The 8169-nt window shown below is 35.6% G+C and overlaps 1 long non-coding RNA gene across 2 annotated transcripts; it reads right to left on the bottom strand.

Moving 5' to 3' along the window:
- Positions 1-628: 628 nt before the first annotated feature.
- LOC132661564 (uncharacterized) lies at positions 629-7008 on the bottom strand. 2 transcript variants are annotated; one of them, XR_014135267.1, is made up of 4 exons: positions 6715-7008; positions 5514-5603; positions 4666-4818; positions 629-920 (listed from the first exon to the last, which is right to left on the bottom strand). It is a non-coding gene; the product is annotated as an uncharacterized LOC132661564 (long non-coding RNA). The 2 variants fall into 2 exon arrangements; XR_014135266.1 differs by having other exon boundaries at positions 4666-4830.
- Positions 7009-8169: the final 1161 nt, after the last annotated feature.

The following is an 8169-nucleotide window of genomic DNA, read 5'->3' on the forward strand; positions in this document are numbered from 1 at the left end:
ACAAAATTTTTATTATATAAAAATTATATATTGTAAGTTTTTATATTTAAAATATTTATTTTATTTAAAATATTTATATGTACTATTTGCAAAAATATTTATATATAATAAAAATATGTAATCATATATATATAATTCCAGTTGAAGGAAAAGGCTCTTTGGTATACAAAAAACCTTAAGAAGTCACTTAACCTCTCTAATCCTCTTTTTCATTATATGTAAATAGTGGTAATACAAAGGATTCTTTTTTTAGGGTTGTTATAAATGCTTTAGCTGGTAAGTAGGACATAGAACGCATTCAGTATAAATTGTCCATTATTATTATTTTTATAAACATTTTTTTCAATGTTTATTTTTGAGAGACAGAGAGAGACAGAGTGTGAGTAGGGAAGGGGCAGAGAGAGAGGGAGGCACAGAATTCAAAGCAGGCTCCAGGCTCTGACCTGTCAGCATAGAGCCCGATGCAGGGCTCGAACCCAAGAACTGTGAGATCATGACCTGGGCCGAAGTTGGACGCTCAACTGACTGAGCCACCCAGGCGCCCGATTTATTATTATATTTATTACAATTATATTGAGATAGTGTTCTTTTCACTCCTCTGCACTACACATAGAAAAAGCACGGAATATTGTCTGTGACCGAATACTTTATTCTCCTGCTTGTCTGGACAGAGTAGAAACTTTGATGAAATCAGTCAGACATTCAGTGACAAATAAAATCAGTCACTTGGTTGGAACATGTCTTCCAGCTGTAAGACTCCAGTCAGCCACTTATAATCTGGGTTCTCTGGGCACCCAAAATCTTTGGGGAAGTAAAATACCTCCCAAGAGTTTTCTTGCATTTATCATCTGTGACTTGGTAATTTATCCACATTTACCTTCAGGCTGAGTCTGCCAATGAGGTACTTTGAGAGAGCTTGACTGCGGAAAACATGAAAATACATGAAATACTGCTCACCTGAAAAAGTAAATCACTGTCATCACTCTGTTTGAATGTGCTCTGTTTGTATGAATAGCTTTAGATTGTTCCATACAGTGTGGACCGTGATTCAAACATCAGGTTACTCTTCACCGGTCTATTGAATGCGTGCTGGAATTATTTCATATAATGTTCTTTTCTCCCAAATAATACTGCTTTTTGCAACTTTCATTTAAAACTGACTAACGTAAGTTCACTGATACCATTTTCTCAATTGCAGTTTTCAGAATTATTGATTGTATAAAAGTTATTCCCCCCAAAAGTAGTTGCAATTCTTAAGAAATTACCCTAAGTATAGTTTTTAAAATACAGTTTTAAATCATTACCTTCCTTTTTTATGGGCTCACATCTGAATTGCCATTTTTAGCATTTTTTACAGAGCATTTCTCAACTATTAACTTCTCATCGTGGGCAATTTCAGGCTCCTTTGTGTGGAATGATAGTAATTAAAAGACCTTCCATCAAGTGACATGATACTCAAGTTCACTTGCCTTAGCTTCTCTTCCTAAATTTCTACTTTGAAAGTGGAATTGAGTTATCTTTAAACAAAGTTTCCTTTAAATTACTAAGTTTTATTACGTGAAGAACATAGAGAAAAAACAATCGATACTTTGGCATATAGAAAACTCCATTTTGTTTTAAAAGGAAAATGAAACTTAAAATAGGATGTTCTGCCTTCATGTCACCATTCTGCCATCCATGTTATGGCCACAAGAACTTATTTGCTGTCTTGCATTTCAGTTTTGTTTGTAAACAAAATATATCATTATTACAAGATACAGTTTGCAAGGAAAATATAATCAATGCATCACAATTATAATCAAATGATTAAAAATTCTTCCTGGCACAAAAATCTCAAATAATATACAGTTTCCCTTGCAGCTTAGGGTCACAATTTATGTTATTCCACCCATTCATCCAGCATGTGTTAATGACTTGTCACTATCTACTGCAGATTGAACATTTCAATTTATAAAATGATGCCCTCAAAATTATTAATATAATAAGCTCAGATAATTGTTCACATACTATCAACAGTCTAAGATGCAATCACAAGTTTCTACTGGGAATAATTATAAAAGATGGAACTCTATTTTATTGAGGAGAGCTAGAGAGGAAATGCCTAGCAGAGTAAGTATAGATATTTTACATAGAATTCATAGGAATAATATAAAGGTAAGGCCAAGAAATTCTAAGAGTTGAATAGAATCTCTGTCTAACATGGGGTGGAATATATACCATTTTAATCCCCTCATATAGCTGAACCAATAAATATCGAAAAAACTGCTGTATTGGCTGGGACAATCGATTCTGATTATCAAAGAGAAATGGGGTTGCCACTGAAGAGTGGTGGCAAGAGGAACTATGTCTGCAATCTATAGGATTCACTAGTCATGTCATAGTACATTTATTCCCAAGTAGTAATTGTTAATGAAAACTGTAGTTCTCATTGAAAAATAAAGCATACAGGGGCACCTGGGTAGCTCAGTCAGTTAAGTGTCTGACTCTTGATTTCGGCTCAGGTCATAATCTCACGATTTATGAGTTTGAGACTCATGTTGGGCTCTGAGCTGACAGCTGGGATCCTGCTCAGGATTTTCTCTCTCCCTCTCTCTGACCCACCCTATCACTGCTTGCTCTCTCTATCTCTCTCTATCTCTCAAAAATAAACATAAAAAAGTCTTTAAAAAAGAAAAGAAAAATGATGAAGATAGAGTCATTTACTAATAATAAAATAAAATAATAAAATTATTATTTTAAAATTAAAAATAATAAAAATATTTCATCACAGAAAAATAATGACATCAACCTGCTGAGTTGTTAGAAGAGGTAAGGATACAATAAAAACAGTGATGGAAGCAAGCTGTGATGATCTAGTTCAGCTAAATGGGTGCTAGAGAAGAAAAATTATAGGAGCAATGTTTTTGATGTTATTCCTGCTATTTACTGTAATGCTTCTCTCTTAAATTTTATATCGAGTATCCATGGTACCTCCCTTTACAATTTAAAATCCTGATGAAAATATGACTGAGTTGACTCCATCCTGCCATAACAGGAATGGTTCAGTCTTTCCCTGTTTACCGGTGGTGGTGGTGACGAGGGGGTGGAGTATGAATTTCTTATTCCTAGTAGAGGGCATGAATGGATGCTGAATGGCAAAACTGATTGGATGTGCTAGTTATTCTCTGTTTATTTTGCATGTTTAATTACCATTCTCTTTAACTTGCTGTTACCACTATACCCTATGTCATTTGGGCTCTGTCACCCTCTGGGGTACAGATAGCCAATGGAAGGGACTGGCAGAATATCAGAAAATAAAAGAAGAGAAAAAGTAAAGTAATGATTCCCATACTCTGTTCCTGTCATTTCCTGGTGGTGGCTGTGTTACAAGGAACCAGCTTCTGGAAGGTGGCTTATTTTTCATCATTTCTCTCCTGGCTACCGTAATCTTGTTCATGCGTCTTTAATTTTAGGTCTAGATATGGTAATGGTCGCTTCATGATTGCTATTGTCCTCTTCACACCCAACACACATTGGGTGAGTAGGTAGCTTAAAACCTTCCCTTTGCTTATACCTCTGTAAGTAGTCCCTTCGCTGAACCCTCCTCAGAGAAAACTTTGATATATACTCAGTGTTGTCTGCTGGGTACTTGACTACTACCCAAATCAATGAAATTTTTCCTCAATACACGTCACCTTCCTGCTAATATTTTCTCCTATAGCCTCTGTTCATTTCCATCTACGCTTAACTTTTCTGCAGAAGGTACTTTTAGCCTGTGCTATCGGTAACATTTCATAAAACAAACAGGTTAAATAACAAACTCAGTTAAGAAAAGATTTACCGAAAATGATGTGGTTAAATATTTTACTGTGAAAAAATAAAAACGAATCCAGGATTGATGAGACAATGGACAATAGAATGTAGACATTAGAGTTACTTTAGCTTCATGGACCCTTTTGTTTCTCAGAGACATTTTCCTTCTTAAATATCTTTCTTTTTATATGTTTGTGGAACACGTTTATTGAGCTGCTACAATCTCCCTATTGTACCAATGTAATGTAATGATGATTAGAGTTGGAAAGGATTTTAGTGATCACTTAGTCCATTTCTTTATTTAGCTGATCCAGAAAACAAGGCCAAGAGTGAAGAAACTTGGCCATGATCCTGCAGATTATGACCAGCAAAGCCTGGTGTGTATGGGTCCTTGACTCTAAGTGCAATGAGGGCATCCATGAGCAACAAGACATACAGCTCTTATCTATAAATTGTCCTTATGATAATTGTGTTTTGTAAATGTAAATGTATATTTAACATATCACATGTTATGGTGCATGTCAACATTTATGGATATATGAATAGGAATATAGGTAGGAATAGGGATATCTATTACAACATAGAGCTACAGATATGAAGATGTAGAAGATGTAGATAGAGATATTCTAGAATAAAGAGGTCTGCTAGTAAGGGAAGAAGGGGTTCATTCAAGTGCAAGAGTTCTGAAAAGGATTAATGACTAGCCCTGATCATTTATGACAATATTTTCTCCAAAGATCAGAGAAACAACCAGTAACCCTGGCTCTGTCAGGTCCAATAAGCTTTGTCATTCTTAGAATTTTCCAATTGGTTTCACCAAGAGGGCATAAGACAACAGTGAATGGCCTGAAGGGACTACAACTGATTCATTACCTCTCCTTCCAGTGATGAAGACCAAACATCTCAGTCGTGGAGCCTTCCCAGAGATCCTGCAAGGGCTACACTTGGGAAGTGTTTTCAGAGAACAGGAGCTTTGAGCAAACTGCCCTCTTAGATTCCTTCTTAGATGATGGGACAGTAGGCAGCCTGAGGGATGAGCTCAGAAAGAAAACACATAAAAAGGAAAAACAGAGGGAAATGACATGGCAGGGTTTTGGATTTATTACAGATTAATTCTGATAAGCAAGTTGCTAAAAACACAATGTAAAATGTGCAACAACCTTATACATTAAATCTTGCCCTGATTATGGGGGAAAAAAATAAAACCCTGGTCATCAATTTAGGAACAATTAAACACAAAGAACAAAATTAGTACTGAAACACGTTTCTTTGGCAACAGCATCTAATTCCTTGCTTTGCAGTGGGTGCTGTAAGGTTGATTGGAGCCTAACGCAGGAACAGGACACAGGGGGATTTCTCAGAAAATGTGCAGAAGGAATGATTACATGAGTGGAAGGCTGATATCACATATACCACACACTGATAACAAAAGACTACCATTCTCTCTGCAAAAACTTGGAAGATTCTTCAGAATTTTGGAAGTCGCTCAGATAGTATCATTATTGTATAGGGCATGGTTTGGATAAAGAATCCCCACCTCTTTCTTACTTTTTCAATCATATAATAAATAATAGACCAGTTTTATAACATTACTTATTTACTTTTATGAATGAATTTAGTGGGATAATGGAAATAGAAGGGGTCATTTAGAGTTGATGAAAGGTAAGATTATTTCACTTTCTCTCTGATGTGTTGTATCCTTTGCCTCTCTGTGAACTTACCTGTGACCACTGATGGAGAAAATAGTACTGAAGACAAGCATGTAGAAATTCTAAAGTTTCAAAGTTAGAGAAAACAGTATTTTCAAAAATCTGTTAAGTCATAAGCAAAAATAGGTTTGTTTAGACTTTAGATACAGTAGATTTACCTGTTTGTGTGTTTTGTTCAGTTACATTCTGTTCAGTTAAGGTCATCACACGGTATAACACATTTGCAAATTTGTCTAAGAGGGAAAGGCTATGAGACTAACTGCTCAAATAAATGTCTTTTCAAAGAAAATGTGATGTGACAGAAATATGTAAATATGATATAAAGAAAATGTTAATCTACCTTAATTTCTCCATAATACTACATCATAACATATTTCCTTTCACTATAAATGTATAGCATTTTCTGTGTATCTATCAATCTTAAGTATTACTTTATAATAATCTAACTACCCTTGAAGTCTGTTGAATGGTTATACACTGGGATTCTATTGTGTAGTAACCTTTATTAAATGTCAAGTTTTTGGTCTGATTCTTACAAAATTGCTCCCTGCTAAAGGACCATGACTAATAGTAGTAAGTAGTAATCAATAATCCTAGAGTAATGCCAAACAGAGCAAAACAACAACAAAACAAACAAAACCCACAGATAGAGTATAATTCAGTGTGAAAAGTAAAGTAAGCCATAATTATATCTATACCCTATATTGCTATTTTGTTACTGTATTACTAATTATTATATATTACTTGATTACTTTTGAACTGGTGGTGGGTACAGACTTTTTTTGATATATCATTTAATATCCTTTCATATGCAAAATATTAAAAAAATAAAAAATAGATTCAAATAAATTTAGCATAACTTTATACCTATCTCTAGTGGTATGACCCCATCTTTGGGATTCCAGTGTGTGTGAATACATGAGGGCTGATGTTCCCACACAACACCAATCAATTCTCAGACACCAGCAGGATGTGCAAGAATTCAACTCAGTTTGGACACTTTCTACCCAGAGATAGTATCAGATTCCACTGGGAAAAGGTCACTCCTACAAGACCACCCCACCTCCAACTTCAGATGTTGGGTACAAGTCCAAGTTGTTTCTTGTACTTCTGACTTACTGCCTATAGATCAGAAGTACCCAGGATCTCCTTTTTGATACTTCAGTTAGTTAGCTAGAGTGGTTCACACAACTCACAGAAACATTTTACTTACTGGATTACTGGCTTATTATAAGAGGATATAACTCAGAAAATCTAGATAGAAGAGATGCCATGGGTAAAGTATAGGGAAAGGCCACAGAGCTCCGGATAACCTCTTCAGGCACATCACTCCAGCACCTCCATGGGTTCACAACCTTGAAGCTCTCCAAACCTCATCCTTTTGGGTTTTTATGGAGACTTCACTATATTGGCATGATTGATGAAATCATTGCTAGTTGGGACAGATTCAACCTCTCTCTCCACGCCCCTATCTGCAGGCCTCAGGTCGGACTTAAAGTTTTACCCTTGAGGACAAGTTTGGTTCCCTTGGCAACCAGCCATCAACAATGTGTGACCTAGGGGAATTCCAAAAGGCCTCTCATTAAGGTAATAAAAGACACATTTGGGGCGCCTGGGTGGCTCAGTCAGTTAAGCGTCCGACTTCAGCTCAGGTCACGATCTCACGGTCCGTGAGTTCGAGCCCCGCGTCGGGCTCTGTGCTGACAGCTCGGAGCCTGGAGCCTGTTTCAGATTCTGTATCTCCCTCTCTCTGACCCTCCCCCATTCATGCTCTGTCTCTCTCTGTCTCAAAAATAAACAAAGGTTAAAAAAAAAAATTTTTTTTAAAGACACATTTATCTTTCTTACCATTGAGGAGATCCTAAGGCTTTTAGAAGCTCTGTGCTAGAAATAGAAAAAAAAAAAAAAAAGAACAAATATGTAGATTTTTTATTATAAACCACAGTATCACATTCCACAATTTCAAAATTATAGCTTTTGTTTCTTTTTTTTTACATTTCACAATTTCAAAATTATGTGCCTGTATTTTAAGTATTACTTTCATTAAATATAAATACGGTTGATATTTGTAGTCCATGATTTAGCACTGAGGGCAGAAGAAAATAATTTCCTTATCTAAAATGGACGAATTCTTTTGGTTATGGTAAAAATTACATAAACATTCACAGGAGTATTAAAAAAGAATTGTTTGTCAAAGAACTCGAAGTGCAGGAATATAATCTGGTCCAGGGCATAGGAGACAATGAAGACCCAGATAAGATAGATATAAGCAGATTTTTTTTTTCACAGAATATAAGTGTAAATTAAAAGCAAGCTATTAAAAGCTATTAAAATAATAGCTAATTCAAAGCTATTAATAATAAGTAAATAAACTAAAACAGGAGACTATGGTAAGGGGGTTTGACATAGATTGATGGATTCAGACTTCTCCAAGGTGGAAGTTAATGATTCGGGAGTGAGTAGTATTCTATGTAGGAAAAGTGACATTGAACACAGGCACTTGAGGGTATTAAGCATTTTAAAACACACATATCAGTCTCCTCAGCTAAAACACAGACTTCTCCTATTCTTTTCTAGAGTCAAGTCTCAACACATTGAAATATACTAAACTTACCTGACCAATCTTTTTGACCTGCATCCAGTGAACTGCATCCATAGTTGGATTTGC

Source organism: Panthera onca, chromosome D1 (assembly GCF_046562875.1).
Source record: "Panthera onca isolate mPanOnc1 chromosome D1, mPanOnc1 haplotype 2, whole genome shotgun sequence".
In the NCBI taxonomy this organism is placed as follows: Eukaryota; Metazoa; Chordata; class Mammalia; order Carnivora; family Felidae; genus Panthera; species Panthera onca.